Source organism: Squalius cephalus, assembly GCF_949319135.1.
Source record: "Squalius cephalus genome assembly, chromosome: 12".
Lineage (NCBI taxonomy): Eukaryota > Metazoa > Chordata > Actinopteri > Cypriniformes > Leuciscidae > Squalius > Squalius cephalus.
The window spans coordinates 14,173,030-14,195,221 of NC_137133.1; the positions used below are offsets into that span (position 1 = coordinate 14,173,030).

Here is a 22,192-nt window from a genome sequence, read left to right on the forward strand (position 1 = left end):
TTATATATTAACTTTTATTTTATTTCAAAAACATTTTTTTATGGTTTTAGTTTTTTTTAAATGCATTTATATATATATATATATATATATATATATATATATATATATATATATATATATATATATATATATATATATATATATATATATATATAACAACATATATAACACTAAAACCATAAAAAATTACTATATATACTGTATACTGTATATATATATATATATATATATATATATATATACAGTATATATATATATATATATATATATACACTTATTTTATGTAATTTCAAAAACAAAGTTTCATTTTTAAGTACTAAAATAAAAACTATATATACATATTTTAGATATAAAAATAACAAAAAACAAAACGTTAGAATGTAAGAAATAAAAATAAATGTAAATTTTTTTTCAAACATTAATAAAAAATATATAATTGTATATCATTGACTTTCACTGCATGGACAAAAACATTTGAAACATTCTTAAAAATTGTAACAAATGCAATAAAAAATTAATAATATAAATATATTTATAAAATAGAAATATAAAATTAGGCTAACTAAAACTAAACATTGACTTGAAATAAAATCTGTATATACAGTATAAATACTTTTTTTTTTATTTCTCTTTTTTTAAACAAAGTTTAAGTACTAAAATAAAAACTTATATATATACATATTTTATATATAAACATAACAAAAATAAATATATAAAAGGTAAAAAAAAATGTATAATAATTAAAAACATTAATAAAATACTATTGTAGTATATGAATGAAAAAAATAGGTCCTACATTTTGGACCCCATTGACTGTCATTGTATGGACAAAAACAGTTGAAACTCTTAAAAATGTTAATAAACGTAACAAAAAAAAATATATATATATATATGTATAAAATAAAAATATATAAGTATATAATATAAAAAGTCATACATATTTGGAACGCCATGACAGTGAGTGAATGTTTTGGGGGAACTATCCCTGGTATCAGATTTACTTGCATTGTAGATATGGAGTATTTTGGATGTGATTTAGAAGCTCATTTCCAATCCCACATCTGAAATGTAAAGCTTTAATACCAGTAAATCAGTGGAATTAGTCTGCCCCACAAAAAAAAAAAACCCTAAATGTATTGCGACGTTAAAGCCCAAACACATCAGTTCTGAGCGCAGTAGCTTTAAGAGGCTAGTCTGCAAAAAGCCTCTAAAGTCCCGGACTCCGCTCCGCAGGCCGGGGTAGTGGCCACTATAAGCCGCCGCTGAGGGGATTTAAACAGCCATTTCATTTCCAGCTCCAGCCACCGCCTGGCCACGCGCCGCACATTGTGTGCAGAACATTTAATTCCGAATGGAGAGAGCATGTCGCAGAGCAGCAGAGATTCACACGGCGCTCTTTATCTGAGAGAAACACACAGAGAGGAGCTGTGAGTCAGTCCAATTACTGCCATTATCTCTCCGAGAGAGGGAGAGCGAGTTCTCCACTAAACATTTTCCCATTCTAGCCTTTTTTTCTTTCCATTTTCATTAGCCTTTCTCTTTACCTCCGCACATCTGGAATCGCATAATCCTTGATACTATTCAGACCAGCTGGCTCACTGTCCTGCATTGGAAATCTGTGGATATTGTCACTTTCAGGAGGAGCAATACCATTGTTTGCTTCACCTTTTGTGTATTGAACATGTACAACAACAACAAAAAAAATAATATAGAATGAAAAATTGTGGCAAAGCAAGGACACGTTGATCCTTGATGCTCATATGGGCTAAGCAGGTTCAACATGCAACTTCATCTTTTCGAAGTAAAAAAATATATAAAAAATCATGTCACATTTCCAATCAGAAACATGACAGTTTCTCAATGAAGGCACATGCAAAAAATGTTTATGTTATTTGCCCTCCTCTCTTCCTCCACGAGACATAAGGCGAGGTTTAGTGCATCATTCTCCTGAGGCGCTGGAGATATTTCGAATATCTAGGCTAAGGTCTCCTCTGGGACACGCCACACATTCAGAGCATGCGAGGAAAAGTGGGTGAGCCGGAGAACTTTACCGCGCATGAAAAGTGGTGACCAATCCACCAGACATAGAAGTAAATCATTTGTGGTTTCCTTTCGTGTTTTTTCTTTATCGGTTTATTTCAGAACTGACTGCAGATGGAGTGAAATATTTGGTGAGATAAAACACGGCTCTGCAGGACTCTGAGAAGATGTGCTTACAAAGCCAAATCCGTGAAAAACTCACACCATGGATGAAGGAATTAAGCTCATATCCTCATATCTGTCATATCTACTCTGCTCATGAACTTGGATGTGCACCGGCAAACCACCTAATGGAGTCCAGTATGTGCACTCCAGTATGGATTCCAACTGGTATGAATCCAACTCAACCTGATTTGATACAGTGAATCACTAATGATGACGTTTCATTTGCTTACTATAGAATATTGGATTTTTCATTACTGTTTGGTTTAAACTCTTTACAATATACCATTCAAAAGTTTGGGGTTAGTAAGGTTTTTTTATTTTTTAATGCAATTAATATTTTTATCAGCAAAAGCTAAATTAAAAGTGCCAGTAAAGACATTAACAACAGCTACAACAGATATTTATTTTAAATAAATCTTGTTCTTTTGAATTTCTATTCATCAAAGAATCATGACAAAAAAAAATTATTATCACTGTTTCCACAAAAATACTAAGCAGCACAAATATTTTTAACATTGAGAATAATAATAAATCAGAGCAGCATACATTGTATTAGAACGATTTCTGAAGGATCATGTGACACTGAAAACTAGAGTAATGATGCAAGTCATCACAGGTCTATATTACATTATAATATATATATATATATATATAAAAAATCACAATATTACTGTTTTACTGTATTTTTGATCAAATAAATCCAGCCTGGATGAGCATAAGAGACTTCTTTCAAAAATACTGACCTGATACTTTTGAACGCGCATATTATTAATGCATACTATTTGCAGACTGTGATGTGTTTATTTCATGTAAATGTTTGTTAGTAAAACCAATCTTTCAAAATGATCATAACTGAATAGTCAGTAGGTTGTCAGAATAATTAGCTGGTATATTTATATTTAGGCTGATTTTGCATCATTTTCATCACATCGGACAGGTTTCTTAAGGGTTCTTATGTGTAAAAAATATCTGGACGGAGCACAATGAATAATGCACAATTTTAACACCACAAAGCTAATGCCTTGTGAATCTGCAAAACAATCGTCTACTTTTGTTTATTGCACAAACCATAAAAAGTCATTTCTAAAAAATAAAAAAAAACGAGAACTACAGTGTTTTAAAGCGGATGAATTTAGAGACGCAATTTCTCACAGAAAGTTTACCATGCTGACAGTGTATTACACGATTAGCATAGTAACATCTTCTTGAAGAAATTGTAGGGCTACATCAATTCATGCCCTTAACAACACAGCTGCAAGAAACAATATAGTTAAACAATTTCTAAAGTTAGAAAAAGAAAACCTAGACTTAAACTAATTGACTAGTCGGTTGGTGGACATTTTGACTTGACAATCGCTAATTGTTACCTAGCAAAACTGTTAAACACTATGATGGTACTCATGTATTTGCAACCATATCTTGGTTCAGGACTACAAGGGGAAGGAGTCCTGCAGGGGGAAGGGAGTGGAATCAAACTCAGATTTGGACAAGTCAATCAAACCAAGTGTGAAAACTGCTTAAAGAGTGAAGAGAAGTTCAATGAGATAGAGGAATGAGGAACGTTTTGCTGAAACTATGTCAGGTCAGTATGCTCAACCAACAGCAGATAACACAATGGAAAGAATGATTTTCTTTACCAAGGTCATACTATTCAAACCTCCTACGTCCTATTGACATTACTTCAGCTTCCATCTTTGAGTAGATCAGTAGCAAAACTGCATAGCTGGGATGGACTTCAACAGACATCATTAGACAAAACTAGTACATAAGGTGCTTGATACACCTTGTAGAGCACAGAAATCATCACGGCAGAGGACTATTCCGTGCCTCCCACTTCTACTGGGACAACTGCCGCTACTACAAATCCATCCGGAATATTCCTTCACGCTTTCCAAGACTAATTGACGCTCTATAAAAAGCTCCTGAAAGAATTGTGCATCCCGCTACGTCTAAAGGATCATCCACCATGCCAGGGACTACAGCACCCACGGAGCTATGGAAGAGTAAGGAGGGCAAGAGGAGGAGGAGGAAACAGGCAGTAAATTGGATGCCCATAAGTAGCACGCTGCCAACAAGCCTGCTTAATCCCCATAAATCACCCACCACTAACAGGCACACAGTGCCAGGCGCTGCGGCCGGCTGTGGGCGCCGGGGCTAGTGCACACTTCTCTGACCACATCTCGGCCAGTCTTATAGGAACCCTGCTGACACTGCCGTTTACTGACCAGCTGGGGTCAAACAGTCAGGACATGCTATACAGACAAACACTGAGGCTTTATTACATTAGTGGTGTTTGCTAAGGCATTGGACCTCGTGAAGACTTGGGGAAGGGCTGTTTTGAACCCTCGCAACTAGCCAAAACACACTAGCAACCACCTAGAATACCATGGATGGATGGATGGACAATTGCGATGGACAATTGCGATGGACAATTGTGATGGACAACTGGGATGGATGGATGGATGGATGGATGGATGGATGGATGGATGGATGGATGGATGGATGGATGGATGGATGGATGGATGGATGGATGGATGGATGGATGGATGGATGGACGGACAACTGTGATGGATGATGAATGGATGGACAATTGTGATGGATGGATGGATGGATGGACAATTGCGATGGACAATTGTGATGGACAACTGTAATGGATGGATGGATGGATGGATGGACAATTCCTATGGATAGATGTACAATTGCGATGGACAATTGTGATTGACAACTGTGATGGATGGATGGATGGATGGATGGAAAATTGCGATGGACTACTGTGATGGATGATGAATGGATGGACAATTGTGATAATACATTTAATTAATTGGTTTTAGGTTTTAATTACTTGAATCAATCAATAAAAAAAAGAATAAATAAATAAAATACAATACATTTTAAATTTACAACAAAATAATTGGCGTTTTAGGTTTTTATATTATAAAACTTGAAACCTCTACAACCCACCTGAAATAAACATAAAAAATGTCACAGGATAGCAATAACACTAGACTGTGTTGAGATTTTTTTTTAAATCATACTAGTTAGTGCATTATCTTTGTCAGCTCTAAAATACTAAAACTAAAATAAAAACTAAATAAACTGATACTAGAAAACTCTGGAGGACAAGAAAACTAAAATGAATAATGATTGAATAATGTATAAGTAAGCACTCATACCCCCCCCCCCCCCCCCAAAAAAAAAAAAACCACCCTAAATTGAAAAGACAAATTTAAAATTAAATTAAAAATTTTATAATATTATATACATTTATAATAACCCGGCCACCTAGCACCCACCCAGAACACTTTAGCATTATTAGAGAGAGTATAGGAGGGATGGGGAAACGCATTCAGGACATGCCGTGAATGAACCCGTCCCACCTACATGAGCTCAGCCATTTCTCAATGTACAGGTATCTGCAGTATGTGCGCTAACCAGTATGCCACAGCTCCAACCACTCCCTCCTTTGATGGAATTCTAAGTGTTTAAGTGCAATGTTACCCACATTCACGCACATATGGGTAGATAAATATGTGTCATTACTAGCCTCTCCACGACTGACAGCCCATGACAGCCATTCTCAGACATAAAATGCAGATAACCACACTCACTTTCACAGGCGTGCGTACCGTCTGGGTAAATGACAGGACATGTCAGGCTCTGCTCTCTTTTTCCCTTGCCATCTGCACTGAGTCCCAGTTCACCTTCCTAAGTTTGGGACGTGCCCTGAATATGAAAGTTCCTCTTACATATTCAGTCCCCCTCCGCTATCTAAAAAAAAACCCTCATATAAGCCCATAACATTTACCACTCAGATATTTAGATAAAGACAGCAATTCTTGAGAAGCTACAAGAAATGTTCTTCAGTATGTCAAACGCATTGGATAAAATGCTGAACAATTATGTGTCACGGGTTCTGTTCTGAATATTTGAATATAGCAGATAACACTAATACATGTGCTGTCACTCAACAGCACACCTGACAAAGCAGCAGACACATCACAGTGAATCAGACCTGCCAATCAAAAACACATATCCACACACTGAACAAATGCTTGTACCCACAATCCTCTACATCCTGCCAGATAGTGTTCTCTAATCTAGTAGTCATCTCTAATAAATTTTAACCTCAGGGGGGCCCGGCCCATTCCTGAATATGAGCTGTTGAGGCTCAAAGTTTTTTTTTTTTTTTTTTGTTATATAATAAAATATAATATAATATAGAAATGTATTGTGTAAACTGCTAACCTCAGATATCTTACTGCAGCCACTGTTTTCAGCAAAGAGAGATAATCACATTTATCTGACAACTGAGTTAATCGCAGATTTTTAGAGGGGCTGAGATGAAAGTCTAGCGACGTTTATGCGCTCTGTGTGTGTGTGGGAGAGAGAAATGAAAGAGAGAAAGTGAGAGTCTTGCACACAAAACTGACCAAAATCTGGGTCACGGTAGCTCTCAGTCTGTTCTTGTCGTTTCGTGTCTCATCTTATTTGGACCACAGCTAATAAAGCCTCTCTCTGAACTCCAACCAGCACCGTTCAGCCTATTACCGAGAGAGAGAGAGAGAGAGAGAGAGAGAGAGAGAGAGAGAGAGAGAGAGAGAGAGAGAGAGAGAGAGAGAGAGAGAGAGAGAGAGAGGAAAGCTAATAGTGAAACCACATATTACTGTGTATCACAGAGCTAAACTGGTTTCGCTTCAACATCAAGTGCTGACTTATATGACAGAGTTACTCACTGTACAAAAGTACACCAAAATACCCTTAAAATCAATCATTGAAATGCACTTAAGTTTTTAATGAACTGCAAAAATACAACAATATGCAGCATTCTTAACATGACTTACAGTCTGAATAGGAAAACTGACAACTTTGTAAACATAAACATCAGCAGGAGTGTGGTTTACTAATAGCCTAGAAATCTAGACGCACCCTAGCGGCAGCAAAATGTATTTTGCAGCCAGGGTAGTCTAGCAACTCTCCATTGACTTTCGAGCTGCAAAAACCTAAATTGGGTCAGGTCAATCACATCATGTATAGAGTAGGCGGGGCGGGCTTAACATAATGACGACAGAGTTGCGACGGTTCCCTGCTACTTGAAAACAAAGAAGAGTTGCTGCTGCTGGAGAACAGTCTTTCGAATCGGCTTTGGCCGCGACTCTGGAGGACTTGGAGTTAAGTTTTTCTTTGAGAAAAGAGCAAAGAACGGCACTTAAGTCATTCTTAAAAAAAGGAAGATGTGTTCGTAGTTTTGCCGGCCAGATATGGCAAAAGTTGAATCTATCAACTAGCTCCGCTGTTGGGAAAACGCTCTGGTTGGTTGAAGCGCTGTCCTATTGCGTGCAGAGGGAATTTGAAAGACAGCCGTTTATCCCGCCCCTCGGATTGAGCCGTGTCTATGGTGAGTTGCCAGACCTAACATCTTGATGTAGGTCTGGCTTGCCAGGCTAGTTTACTAAACTAGCACATGGTCAAACACTGGGCCAAAGATTATAATAGCACATATTAGCACCTGACAGATGAACTTACTGTATGCTACAGTTCAAAAGTTTGGGGTCAGTATGATTTTAAAATGTTTTTAAAGAAGTATTATATGCTCACCAAGGCTGCATTTATCTGATTAAAAATACTGTAAAAGTAATATTGTGAACCATTATTACAATTCAAAAGAACTTTTTTCTATTGTAATATATTTTAATATATTCAGTATCACAGCTTTCAATGCTGATTTGCTACTCAATAAACATCTCTTCTTATTATCTTGTTATCTGCATTGATAAAAGTTATGCTGCTTAATATTTCTTGTGGAAACATGATCTTGAGTCTTTGAGTCATGAGTCTTTGATGAATATAAAGTTCAAAAAAAGAGCATTTATTTGTTTCTAACGTTATTTTAAAAGAGGCTTTACTGTTACCTTGCTGCATAAAAATATTAATTGTTCCAAGAAAAAAATCTTCATGACCCCACACTTTTGAACGATAGTGTACAGTACATCCCATATGGGATCTCTTTTAAAAGTCAGTAAGTTTGCGAACCACTGCTACAAGAGACAGCTGTACTTTTCCTTCCCCTTCATGTCACTGTATTCTCCCTTTTCTTTCATTCCAACCTCTTTTATGCTCAGTGTCTGTCTTTCTCTCCGACAGGAGATTAGCTCCTGCACATCTGATTTGCCACTATGACTCAGAAGACTCTGAACAACGCATCCCTAAAGCGCCCATATCCTCTCTACACGCATGGTGACTCCACTGTTTGACTCATTGGGCTGTTTTTGCAGTGGCCTTTACAAAATCATGAGCATTAGCAAGGTTTGGGATATCCAGGTCAACAGAAAAGATGACAAATGCTCATGTTCACTAAATACTATGACTCAATACCCAAAGAACATCACTCACTGTGGGGTATTTTACTGTCTGTCAGATGAATTGAAGGTTTGGTCTGGCCTGAAGTCAGTCAGCAGTATTATGGAAAGTTACTTTTAAAAGTAATGCGTTACAAATCATGTTACTCTTTAAAAAAAAGTAACTAATTGCGTTACTTAGTTACTTTTTATGGAAAGTATGTGTCACGTTACTTTTTCTTATCTGGTCTATGCTTGCTTGTTTGTTTTTTAGTCTACAATAGCCATGTCATGTTCACACATCACACACAACGCCTTTGCATTTCTCTCAACATGGGGACAGGAGAGATGTCAGTCAATAAATGGGAAAACAAAGTAACTTGCGTTACTTTTTTTAAAAAGTAACTCATATTTTTGTTGTAAATTTAAAAGTAATGCATTTCTTTACTAGTTACATGAAAAAAGTAATCTGATTACATAACGTGTTACTTGTAATGCGTTACCCCCAACACTGTCAGTCAGTATGTTGCTTTGTGTGATCTATCTGCCTCTGTTTGACTGTTCTGAGGTCCTTTTGGCCTTTGACTGACAGTTGATCCACCCTAAAGTGACCCACATCCACAGGATCACAGCGTCCCACAGTGTGAAATACACAGAAGAAACACAATCCTTTGTTTCCCTGAGCGTGTGTGTTTAATGAGTGACGGGGCGCTCGATTCATTACTTGTGGTGATTGTAGAGGGTATGTACAGGCCTTGGCATGACATGATTGGGACAGGTTGGCATCTGGTACTCGTTGCACAGATGGCACTGTCAGTGCACATGGCATCTTTCAGCCCAATGAGAGCAGCTGCCATTGAAACACACCTCAGCACAGGTACCAGTACGAGCCAAGAACATTGACGTTTCCATACACATAACGACACAGCACATATCAGATGTATTGTCAAATAAACCGATGTTTAAAATGCTTTATTTAAATAAATGTGAACTGGTTACATTTGAATGACATCCGGATCCATTTACAATTCTCACATGTGCAATGGGTTTGGATGGAAGACCGTTTTAAAATACTCTGAAAATGCCAACAATGGAGTCTGATTCCCAAGCTAATGACATGACAGGTTTGAGTGAACTCAAAGATGCACATTATAAAACATTACCACATGTTTTTTCTTATTTATTTTGCATTTACTATTGAAATGATTCCAATATTTGGTAACAGAATTGCATATGTCTTCCTCAAATTCAAATAAATTTGAATGGAACTGTAAAGGAAACATTAATGAACTAGAATCATCAAGAGGAAATAGGAAATTGAACCAGAGTTCCTCAGGATTTCCATCCCTATCCTCCATATTCTTCCACCCACCCAGTCTCAACATTAAAAATGTAATTAGGAGATATAGCTATTCATTGGGCTCTACAGTGAGCTCAGTTAATTATGCGTCTGACTGCAGGCGACTGCCCATATTTCCTTGCAACACTCAAATTGAATAAGTGCTGCGTATCTTCTAAAACATTTGGGAAGTTTGGGATGCACAGAGGAGGTAGTACTTAGCACAGTACATTTATCAGCATGGCACAAGCACTCATTCTTTTTTAGTCAAAAAGGAAGAAGCAAGAAAAAAAAGAGAGGTATCCTGGCTCTGAATAATGCATGAGGATTTCTTTTGGTTTCATTTTTGAGGAATGTGCGGGTTCTCCCGCTGTCTGATCCGAGGCATCCCGCTAAAGTGTCATTCCAGGCTCATTATTCCCAACCGGAGTGACAATCCACTTAACGTGCGCACTCCTTTCTTATGCTGCAGCCTGCCAATCATCTCTCTGGTTGCCCTTTTGGATATCAGAAACACATCCCAGCTGTCTCATCATGAGCCGCCCATCACTGTGGCATCATGGGTAGTAACTGATAAGACCACTTAACCTTTCCCCTACTCCTCCTCCGCTATTTTGTTTTCCCCTGCCTCTCTCTCGCCCTTTCGTTTCCTCTATTGCTTTCTATTTGGCTTTAATTGTTCCAGGCCCGATTGACGTGTTTCAGAGCGGTTGGCGTGCCCTGAGCCATCCTCATTGGAGCTCTTATTGATCTGTGTTTGGCTGAACATATTCCAGATGAGTAAAGCCAGTCGGCGTGTTTTGCTGGTCCTTTTTCATCAGCCACAGGAAAGAGGCTGCTTAAGTTACTTTGATGTCAGCGCTACCTAAAGTGCTCATGGATCGCTGTTGATGCTCCCCAACGAAATGTGAGAGAGCCGGTGCCAAACTATCATACTGAACTGTGAACCCAAAACCAAGGGAAATTAAACGGCTGTCGGGTGGACGGAAGAATATGAACAGACAGCTCAAGCGGACGTGTTGAGGAGCATCTTGTTTAAGTAGTTGTGTTAACGCCGATCTAAGTCCAGTCCAAGTTATTTGGAGACAATTATATACACAAACTCTTCAAATAAACGAACTCTTCAACTCTTGTATGCAAACTCTTCAAATATGGATCTAAAAACAAGACGGCTCAACATGACCCAATTTTGAATGTTCATGTAAAATAAGAGTTATTTGAGTCAGTTTGAAAGTCAAAAATAAATCTGAGTTTGACAACAGAACCAGATCTCTCTTATTATACAATGGGGATGTGTTTGTTGAAACAATGTTTGTTGTTTGTTCATTGACATTTTTATTGGTGATCTGTTAGTATGGCAGTGTCCATTACATTAAAAATGTGTCAGTTTAAATTAAATACAGATTAAGTTCTAAGTTGGCTTGAGTAAATAGTGTTAATGAACGAACAAACTGTTGATTGGTCGGTTGACTGACCGACCGAAGGAACGAACAAACAAACAAACAACAAATAATGACTGTCTAACTGAACAAACACACAATTAAAATAATGAACGGACAAAGCAAAAAACAAACAAAAGAGCAAACAAAAAATGAAGGATTAAGTAATTGGGAAATTGATTTATTTATTATGATAAATCAACTAGTGTTGTCAAAAATATCAATATTTCGATATGTATCGATACTGGAATATCTGAAACGGTTCCAGTACTCCTTTGCTGCAGTTTCGATACATCGATACCAGCTGCGCTTTCTCGCTCTGAAGTGACACACACCCGCCTCCTCTCACTCACTCGTCTCATTCGCTCCGGTTGAATAGTACTTGTATTGCGCATAATTTTAGTCATTCCCGCAGGTTTTGCAATCACACCGAAAGTGTGCGCACCACTGATCTATATAAGTGGCACTCAAACATTCTTTTTCATTGTGGTTAAATGGTCAAATACATACAAAATTATGTCAAAATGCCAATTTTGCCGAGTATTCAGGGTAAGTGCAGTCAGTTTTGGAATGTAACTGGCTGAGAGAAAACGCACGTTGCGTAACAGTATATTGGATCCAAGATCTTAAAGTGACAGCAGCCTAATAAAGCCTAATCTTCTGTCTGTCATGTTAATCTAAGAACAAACGACAAAGAGAAATTCAATCGCAGATCTTGTTTCATAACTATAATTATAAGCATTAATCCGTATTTAATTTTTACAAAAACTAAATAAAACTATCCAGTGTTATTTTACATTCGATTACTTTCATTTCTGTAGTATTTCTTTCCTGAATACTGTTAGACCCCCACCTAAAAAAACTTAAAGCGATGTTTATTTTATTTGTCTCTTTATTCTATAGGCTAGTATTTATTTGTGCTATCGTTTGCAATTTGTTTATTATTTTATTCCTGACTGTGTACTTGCCTTTTTTTTTTGTAAATGTAGTTCAACGATTCAAAGACTTCCTATGCTGTTTGTAAGCTATTAGAACAAAATTACCCAAGTTCTAAAAAAATGATGGGTCCCACTTTATATTAAGTGGCGTTAAGTACTATGTACTTACATCAAAAAATAAGTACAATGTACTTATTGTGTTCATGTTGTATTGTAAAACACTTTTGCTGCTATTGAGGTGTGATACGGGTAAGGTTAGGGACAGGTGTGGTGGATTGGGAAGGTTTAAGGAGTAAGGGAAGGGTCAACTGTGTAATTACAAATGTAATTACATAAATTAATTACAGCTGTAATTACATGCAGGAATTTTTTAAATGTAAGTACAATGTAAAAACATGTAGTTACACAATAAGTACATTGTATCAAATGATTAATTTCAATGTAAGTACATGTAAGTACATAGTACTTAAAGCCACTTAATATAAAGTGGGACCGAATATCAATATTTTTTGAGGTATCATATCGAAGTTGGAAATTTCAGTATTGTGTAAACACTACAATCGACCAACTAACTAATCAACTAACCATTTGTTCAATCAATCAATCAATCAATAATTAAATCAATCAATCGGTTGGTTTATTGAATAATTAATTGATCTGTCAACAAACCAATCAATCAATACAATGATCGGAAAACAAAATGTCAGATTGATTGATTGGTTGATTGATTAATTGAACAAATGGTTAGCTGGTTGGTTGATTGAACTTCAAAAGAAAGAAAGAAAGAAAGAAAGAAAGAAAGAAAGAAAGAAAATGTGGAGGTGTGTAATGTTCTTCCTGTCTGCCGCTGTTGTCTGGTTTTCAGACTGTTGCTAGTAACATGGATTAGAGCAAAGCTTCTGCTTATTCAGAACAACCAACATATGTCATAACACCGCTTATGAAAAAACAACTCTTAATCATCTGCCGGCTTGCAGCCTGCCACAGCACCATGTGTGGCGGTGTGTGTGTGTGTGTGTGTCTGTGTTTGCATGAAAGATTCACCTAACCTGAAGAAATGTGCTGTAAAAATTCCACAGAGCTGAATTATGAATATTGATAAAGCCAGTGAAAGATCAAAGTTTAACCTCTAGATGAGTCTCCAGTGACCTCCAGAAAATGCACCAATCCTCTCAGACCGGACCTGGGTGGGATTACATATTCCGTGCTGGAGATTTAGAGCGGGCATCAAAGGCCTTGTTTTGTATTTTACTTTTATTCTCCTGTAATTATTTTGGGACTCTTTCCTTCCCACTACACCATTTCAAAAGAAATAAGGCATCACAATTAATTGAAGACCTGACAATGAACTGTCAGAATAGCTGAATACATACAGATGCTGTGTGTGAATGAGAGATGAAATCGGCTCATACGCGGTGTGTTCATTAAATGAGAATAAACAAACTCAAATCATTATTCCAAATCTGCCGAGAAACGATCCTGAAATAGAGCTTCACATATCTCTGTAACGTTGCGCTCGCTCCTCCTCTATCATCCCTCTCGTTTATTTACAGAAACACAGACGCGGCAGATATCAAACGTTACCCAATCCGGCTCACGGGAATTCCACACGTTTCATCTTTTAGACGAGAATGAAGGAAGAGGGAAAGAGAGGGATTTCTCTCTCTCTCTCTCTGGTGAGATGGCCTTGGCTGCTTCCTCAGATTTAAATAGGAGTTTCTCACTCCTCACACAAACGTGTCCCCTGCATGTATTGGGAAAACAGCGAACAGGCCATTTTTGGAAGCCAACCAGCTTTAATTAGCGTTATCTACTCTCTTTTATTCAGTTTTTCCGCTACATTCATTTGCTCACAGGTCTTGTGTGCCAGAACCAAACACTTCATGTAAGAAAATATAACCACTTGATGCCAAATTAAGCTCATTCTCTGTGTTTTTAAGTGGTTTATTTTTTTTATATATTAACTGGAAGTCTGACTTGTTTCTATTGATTGGTTCTTTTCACTGGTCCTTTTATATCATCAGCTTCATTTTTTTGCTTGTTATCCCAACATTCGCCATATTACATGCTCAGACATGTTCTAATAAAGTCATACATATGCACAAATTGGTGTTTTTCCCAATTAAAGTACATTAATTAGCATGTTTATTGAAATTTCATGTGTCCCGGTTCAGTTTCTTGCTCCCACACTAATTGAGATTAATGTTCTCATAGGCTATTCAAATTCATTTACATCTCACAGCTGAGCTTTTGCATGTTTCAGTGAAATTATAACCTACGTTTACAAATTGAACATTACTGATGGTACTTTGACTTTATCATACCATATATACATCTCTGTATCATCACAGTATATCGATGTCTACTTGAAACATCTCTATCCGTCATTTGGTCACAAATTTTGTATTTTCCCACAGCACACATTTTATTGTTACTTTTAGTTTTTATAGATTTTCCTTTCATGTTTGGTTTCATTTTACAGTCACAATAAGCATTGTGAAATCAATAGACATCTGTGAGTCCTAAAATGCAGTTTATTGATATATAAACTCTTGGTAACTAAATGTACTTTGACATTTCATTTCATTGTAATGACTGGCTTAAACATGTCATGCACACCACAATAATTTAAATGCGTGTTATGAAGAAGTGTAGGTGGATCATTAAACCTGCCTTATCAGTGTTCATATATATTTATGTTTTTTATGACTAAATAGACATTTCATGCTGCAGTTTTAATACACATTGGTGCATAAACTTGATACTTTGTAACTTGTATTACTAAATAAATATCTGATTTTGATTCAAATAAATCATCTTTAGTCTTTCTTTAAAAAGCCTATATTTTAATTATAATTTATAATAATGATGAATGTTACCATTCAAAAGGTTAGGGTCAGTAAATTTTTTACTTTATTGAAAAATGTATAATTTTGTTCAGAAAAGATGTATTTGAACTCTCTATTCATTAATAATCCTAAAAAAAAAAAAAAAAAAAAAAAAAGTTTCACAGTTTCCTCAAAGATATTAAGCAGCACAACTGTTCTTAACATTGATAAGAATAGTTTCTTGAGCATCAATTTAGCATATTAGAATGATTTCTAAGGGATCATGTGACACTGAAGACTGGAGTAATGGTTGCTTTTCCATCACAGGAATAAATTAAATTTTTTAAATATATTAAAATAGAAAAAAAATTACATTTAAATTTGTAATGTTTCACAATATTACAATTTTTTTACAGTATTTTTGATTAAATAATTCCAGCCTTGGTGAGCATAACCAACCCCAAACTTTTGAACGGTATTGCATTCATACGTTATATATATATATCAATAGACATCTGTGAGTCCTAAAATGCAGTTTATTGATATATAAACTGTTGGTAACTAAATGTACTTTGACATTTCATTTCATTGTGTTTACATAATATATGTGTGTGTATGGAGTATAATAATTTTCTATATATAAATACACACACATGCATATACATTTAAGAAAAATGTGTTATTTATATATAAAATATTTATAAATAATATAAATTATATATAATATAAATATATATACACAGTATATACATGCAAATATTTCTTAAATATATACATGCATGTGTGTGTATTTATATATAGAAAATAATTATACACCGTACACACACATATATTATGTAAACACAAACTTTTATTTTGGATGCGATTAATCGCGATTAATCGTTTGACAGCCCTAATATATATATATATATATATATATATATATGTGCGATAGCGTTCAAAAGTTTGGGGTTGGTTAAAAAAAAAAAATGCTGTATAAAAATATTTCAGATGTCAACTAGAAACAAAAATATTTCTACAGTGTTAATTTTTTTCAAAATCTGCTGTAACTATAAACATAATTTAGTCACCAGATATTGGGCAAATTACAAAAGCTCTGACTCATTATTTTGCTTTATTTTTATGCAACTTTACTCCACTACGCATCTGGTCAGAGTTGAGCATCTGGTTAAATATTTCCAAAGCAGTATTTAGGAAAACCCTTTTACAACCTAAATAATAATTGTTAATAAAGGTTAATTCCAAGTGCAGGTCCGATTCAACACGTCATCTTTCAACTGCTTTTGTTTCAGTAGTTGTATTAAAACACTACAAGCCATTTAGAATCCCACAACTTCAAAAGTTTACCAGGACACCACAGACCTCAGCAATAGCATGAAGATAAAATAAATGACCATCCTCTTTGTCCATTTTCAGCAGGGTCATTGGAGTTGTCGTCTTCGGAAGACACTTGAGCTTGAGATAAAGAGGTTCTTGTTATACAGGGTCATAAAAATCAAAAGGGCCAGAGAGTTTGGCAGTCTGTCAAAACTAACCGTAAGCGTCAATTGAGAAAAGAGAAAGCTAACCAATGGGAGAAGGAAAGAAAAATGAAACATCCAACATATGTTTTGTAATGTGATGTGATGGACGACTGAACTCTGAGTCAATCTTCTGTACCCTCCAGAGCTGAAAAGTTGTATGTTTAATGGGGGGTGGCATCATCAGTCATTCACAACACTTAATCTTGTTGTCGCATACTGCAATCCAATAAACAAATGCTCTCACAGAGTACGTTCTCGAGGACTTGAGTCCCAGGGGGCTTCGCAGGAAATGTCCTTCGCGCCACAGGTTTCCACACCATTTCCTAAACATTGGGCTCTAACTGAAGCAGTGAAAACACTAACAAAACAGCTGCCCGTCTCTGTCAGCCTGCATCTCGTCTGCATCAGCGAATCCGTTAAATAATGGAGACATCTGCAACAGCCTGTCTGCCAGTCTCTGGAAAATAAGACATCTCAAGAAACCACACTAGGGGGCTCGACTGATCGTTTGAGGTGTTAAGGACGTGCTAATCGTCTAATGCAACAAACAGTCACTTTGAGATACGGCATTAGCACAGAGCGCTGTTTGGAAGTTAGCCCAACAAATTATCCTATTCCAAAACACTTACTCCCTGTGGAGTTTTAGAAGACATCTAATGCAATATCTAGCACAATAGAACGCTTAAGATCTGACCTACCACAAAGGCCAACAAATATCTACTAAACAGATTTTTGGGGGATTTTTTTATGCTGGCTTTCTACATTGTATTACTTAAAATGACTTTGCATGCAATCATTTAAAACTTGGGAGTAAAATGGGACTTGAGTTGATCCATTGGCACTGGAACTACATAAATAACTCTGGTCTAAAACATTTTAGAAGTCATCTACTTCGGAGATACAATCTGCTATTTATTATGTATTTTGATGTGCTGAATTCAAATATGACCTTCAAAACAACTTATTGGCTTCTGTTTCAAGATATTTAAATGGTTGGTTCACCCAAAAATGATGAAAATGATCCCATAATTTACTCACCCTCAAGCCATCCTAGGACTTTCTTCTTTCCTGGCTCTTCCAAGCTTAATGGGAGTGAATGGTAACTTAGATTTTGAAGCCCAAAAAGCACATCCATCCATCAATAAAGTAATCCATACGGCTCCAGGGGGTTAATAAAGGCCTTCTGAAGCGAAGCGATGTGTATTTGAAAGAAAAATATCCATATTTTATAACTATAATCACTGGCTTCCGGTAATGGCCGTAAGCGAGTCTAGTTCCGGCGGAAGAGTGACCTCTGACCCGACACTAGACGTATTGACGAACACGGAAGCGCAGTAGATAGAGCAAAACAAAACACCGGTCACGAATTAGAAGTCTAAAATGAGATTTTTTTTTAAACTAATGTCATGTGGATTACTTTTATGATGGATGGATGCACTTTTTTGGGCTTCAAAATCTAAGGTACCATTCACTCCCATTATAAACTTGGAAGAGCCAGGATATTTTTAAATATAACTCTTGATTGTATTTGGCTGAATGAAGTCAGTCATACACACCTAGGATGGCTTGAGGGTGAGTAAATTATGGGATAATTATAATTTTTGGGTGAATAAACCCATTCAAGTTTTTACATTTTACGCCTATGTGTTTTGTGTAGACATTACCTGTCCTGTTTATGTAACACTTTAAATGGTTATATAAGTCAAATTTATTATGAAAGGCAAAAAAAAAAACTAGACGTTGTTCGTTGGCAGCCAATGAAGACCATAGGCTGACATTATGCAAATATGTTGCATTGTTATGCAGGTGGCAGCACTTCTATGTAACGAAATGACAGTTTTCCTGAAACTCACTCAGTCATTTCAAATGATATTTCGAGAAGGAATGTCAAAATTAATTTAACTTTGTACAACTGTTGTAAGGCTAGAGCAAATGCATTCAAAAAGTTTATTTATTTATTTTTTATTTTTTTGAAAAGGGTTTAATTTAATTGCATGGAACGTTTTTCCTCAATTTAATTAAGTTCATTGAATGTTTTATTTCTTGAGTGTTCAGCCTCTTTAGATAACACACCAGCACATTAGTTTGCAGTCCTGATGTCATAGAGCAAACCATTAAAAAAAGGAGAAAAACAAATAAAATTGGGAATGAAAAAAAAAAAAAAAAAAAAGCACAACATCAGAAGAACAACAGTCTCTGATTAAAAAAATATAATAAGTACATCTGTGACAAATGTGGCCTTCTAAGGAAGCTGCCACTGCCCTATAATCTAAAGTCGATAACAGATGGTTAAATATTTTATGGGGCGCCAAGAGCAGATAATTGGTTAGCTTAAAGAACACTTTATCACTCCTAGTTGTGGAGCGTTTAACCTTTGCCTCAGAGCAAGCTGCTAATCATTAAAGACCCTGCTTTTGACTGGGATCAATCACCCGGCTCTGACTGCCACTTTCACATTCATTTCCAAATTTCACGCTCACCCTCTCAAAGATATTTGACTTGCATTAGAGGGATAAAAGGACAACTATATGAAAAAGTGAAACAGAGGGAGGTTACACAAAACAACACTCATAAGTTTATCAAATGATTAAAAATTCATATTTCCACATGCATTTCTTGGATGCAGTATTCCATGCAAAACGCATCCATTTCTGACAGTGCACTTCAAACAGAGCATCAAGCAGAGGGAGTTGAATTTAGGTTCCCAAACACTTCCGATGTTTCCCTACCACACCTTGAGGCGATACTCTCACGGGGAGACTGTTCATTTGAAGCAAACTAGGCTGAATATATAAAACTGAGCAGCATGTGAAGGCTGTGTGACAAAATGAATCATGTATGACAAAATGAATTAGAGAAATATTGTGAAAAAAGGTCAGCTCCATTATGCTTGCCTGATGAAAGAACCGTAACGCTGGAGAGAGAACAAGCCACAATTACTTAAAAATATAACATCTCTCAGCGAGACTGAGATGAGCTGTGCGCAAATACGTGCATGTTTTAAAATTTAAAATTTAAACCAATCTATTTTAACCAAATGAGGTGGTGCTCCAGAATATATTAAATCACTTAACATTCATCCATGCAGTACTTGTTTTTCTATACATGCAAGACAAATTCCTGTTTCTGATCTAGTCCTTACAAACCAAACATGGTTAAAAATAAGAGGTTGCATAAACCAAATTTCTGAAATTCATACAATTTTAAAATGTCACAGAAAAATTCAAATATATATAAAAAAATATGTAAAAATGTATTTGATAATACAAACAAATTAATTATTTTTTTAATTATTTAATAATTAAAAATTAAATAAACCCACCAAAATTAACATTTACGTTATAATAATAAAAATTGTAATACATTTAAATATGTATTTGTAAAAAAATTATAACCATGTGCAATTTTAAGTATAAAATTCAAATAAATAAATAAAAATTGTATTTCAATTCATTTCAAATAAAATGTAAAAAATCATAATCAAATAAATGCAAAGATATATTATAAAAAAAATCTAAAAAAAAATAATTTAAATAAAGAAATTAAATAAAAATTTATTCAAAAATATATATTTTTTATTTTAAATAATATTCAAATAATATTCAAATAATAATTGAGTTCATTTAAGCAAAGATGGCAGCGAGCAGGTCACATATACAGCCCCATCTTGTGTGTACTAATAAAATAAAATAAACGACAAATACTATATGGACTTTTAACAAACCAATCTGCAAACTCTTACTTTGAGCCATTAAACGAAATACAAAAACCACATGACTTCAGAAAAGAGGCTATGGTTTCAATTTAAGGACATTCAGCAGTCTTTACACCTTTGCAGACCTGCCAAGCAAGACTGAGTGATTGAGGAGAGAAGGCAGAATTTGCAGGACCCCTGGAGCAACACATTCAGAAATCATCTTGCTCAAGGACACAGCAGCTGTGGGTGGAGTAATGACATGTATCCCATAATTCCACAGTCCACAGCAGAAATACACACCTGCAACCTTCAGGAACCTCTCCCAACAATCCTACACTCTCCAAAACCCTTATAATAATAACCTTTCCATCTCTACTAAAGAATTATCAGGAGTTCTGAGAAACCAGGGCCAAACATTATGACTGCCAGGCATTGCGGTGGAACCTTATCCCACTTGTAAACAGACAGCCCATTAAGAATGTGTGTGTGTGACAGTGAGCTCCATTAACTCAGAGTGCAGCTATACTGAAGAGCATTTCCCACCGAGCTGCTCACCCTCTCTCCGTCCTCCAAATCACTCCTACAGCAGTGAATCTGACCATGTGTGTTTGTGTGTAGGAAATGAATACACTCGGAGCACAAGAGCCATTCAGACCACTTAACGTTACTCTTGTTAGCGCTTAGTAACTAAACGCTGAGTAGCTACCACTGGAACAGCATTTAAATGAAAAGCTGATCTGAGCATCAGATTTTCAACCTTGAAATGTTAACCAGAGAATGTGAGACAGCTGGAGGTACAGGTATCTCCGGTGAACCGGTATATCTCGAGATTATGCAATAGAGCGAGTTTATGGTTTAGTATGATCCAAAATGTTCAAATAGTGCTCGTACACTGGGAAGAGCTTCTGTATTTGTATTATTTATTGTATTAGACAGTTATGGAACTATACAGTAATGCGTACAACACGTGTTTACCGTAAAAAAAAAAAAAAGCAATTAAATTTTATCTGTGGCTGCCAGAAATTTACCGTAAAAAAATACGGTAGCAACATTTTAGGTTTTACAGACCTTAACTTAAATTTACAGTAAAAATAAATAAATAAATAAATGTCATTATCTGATATAATGTTAATTTACAGACATATTGAAGTACTAATATCTGTTTTGTACCATTGTTATACACTAGCAACCACCAATCACAGTGATGAATAGAGTCACATGATGAATCTATGCTCATCACAAGCTGCTTTTCCACAAGCTGAGAAAGTTCATACTAATATAGATAAGCTGCAAGGTGTCATTTACACAAACACTAAACACCATCATGGTAACACACATGAAATTTAAAAAATGCAATAAACATTATTTTAACATTAAATGTAACATAAAACCCTAATGTACACAACTGATTGGAAAAAAATAACAAAAATACATCAAATGTTAAGTGTCAGGCAGGGAATTGTGGGAATGTCAATTTACATTTTTTTTTTTCACTGTAAATTATACAATGACGACTTTTTCACGTCCAAAAACGGTTAATTTAATGGTATTTTACTGTAAAATGTAAGGTTAGATCTATCACAGTTGTTCACCGTATATAGTCCAAAAATTTAACAGTTTTTACCGCAGTCTTTTACCGCTTTTTTTTTTTACAGTGTTCACATGTATTCTGACGCTAGTCACTAATAAAGACTAATAGTGTTTTGATATTTTGTTATCGTGACTTATGGAGGCAGTCAGTGAAGTGTCAAAAGTGTTTGTGACAGGGTTTTGCACCACCTTGCACTGTTTCCATTAACCTTTTATAGATTATACACTCTGCATTTGGGAATTGTTCTCTTTCAAATCACACAGAGAATGGGAAATTGTGGGATCAGACCAAAGGATG

General features: G+C 35.7%; 1 protein-coding gene across 10 annotated transcripts in view; it reads right to left on the reverse strand.

Moving 5' to 3' along the window:
* The window catches only part of dab1a (DAB adaptor protein 1a), a 196,739-nt gene that overhangs the window by 133,391 nt on the left and 41,156 nt on the right, over positions 1-22,192 (reverse strand). For 2 of the 10 annotated variants that reach the window (XM_079889128.1, XM_079889127.1), the window contains exon 2: positions 6,636-6,746. The exons of the other annotated variants lie outside the window; for them this stretch is intronic. The gene's annotated coding sequence lies outside the window, so the exon portion shown is untranslated. The remainder of the gene's footprint in view (positions 1-6,635; positions 6,747-22,192) is intronic. 10 annotated transcript variants of the gene reach the window in all.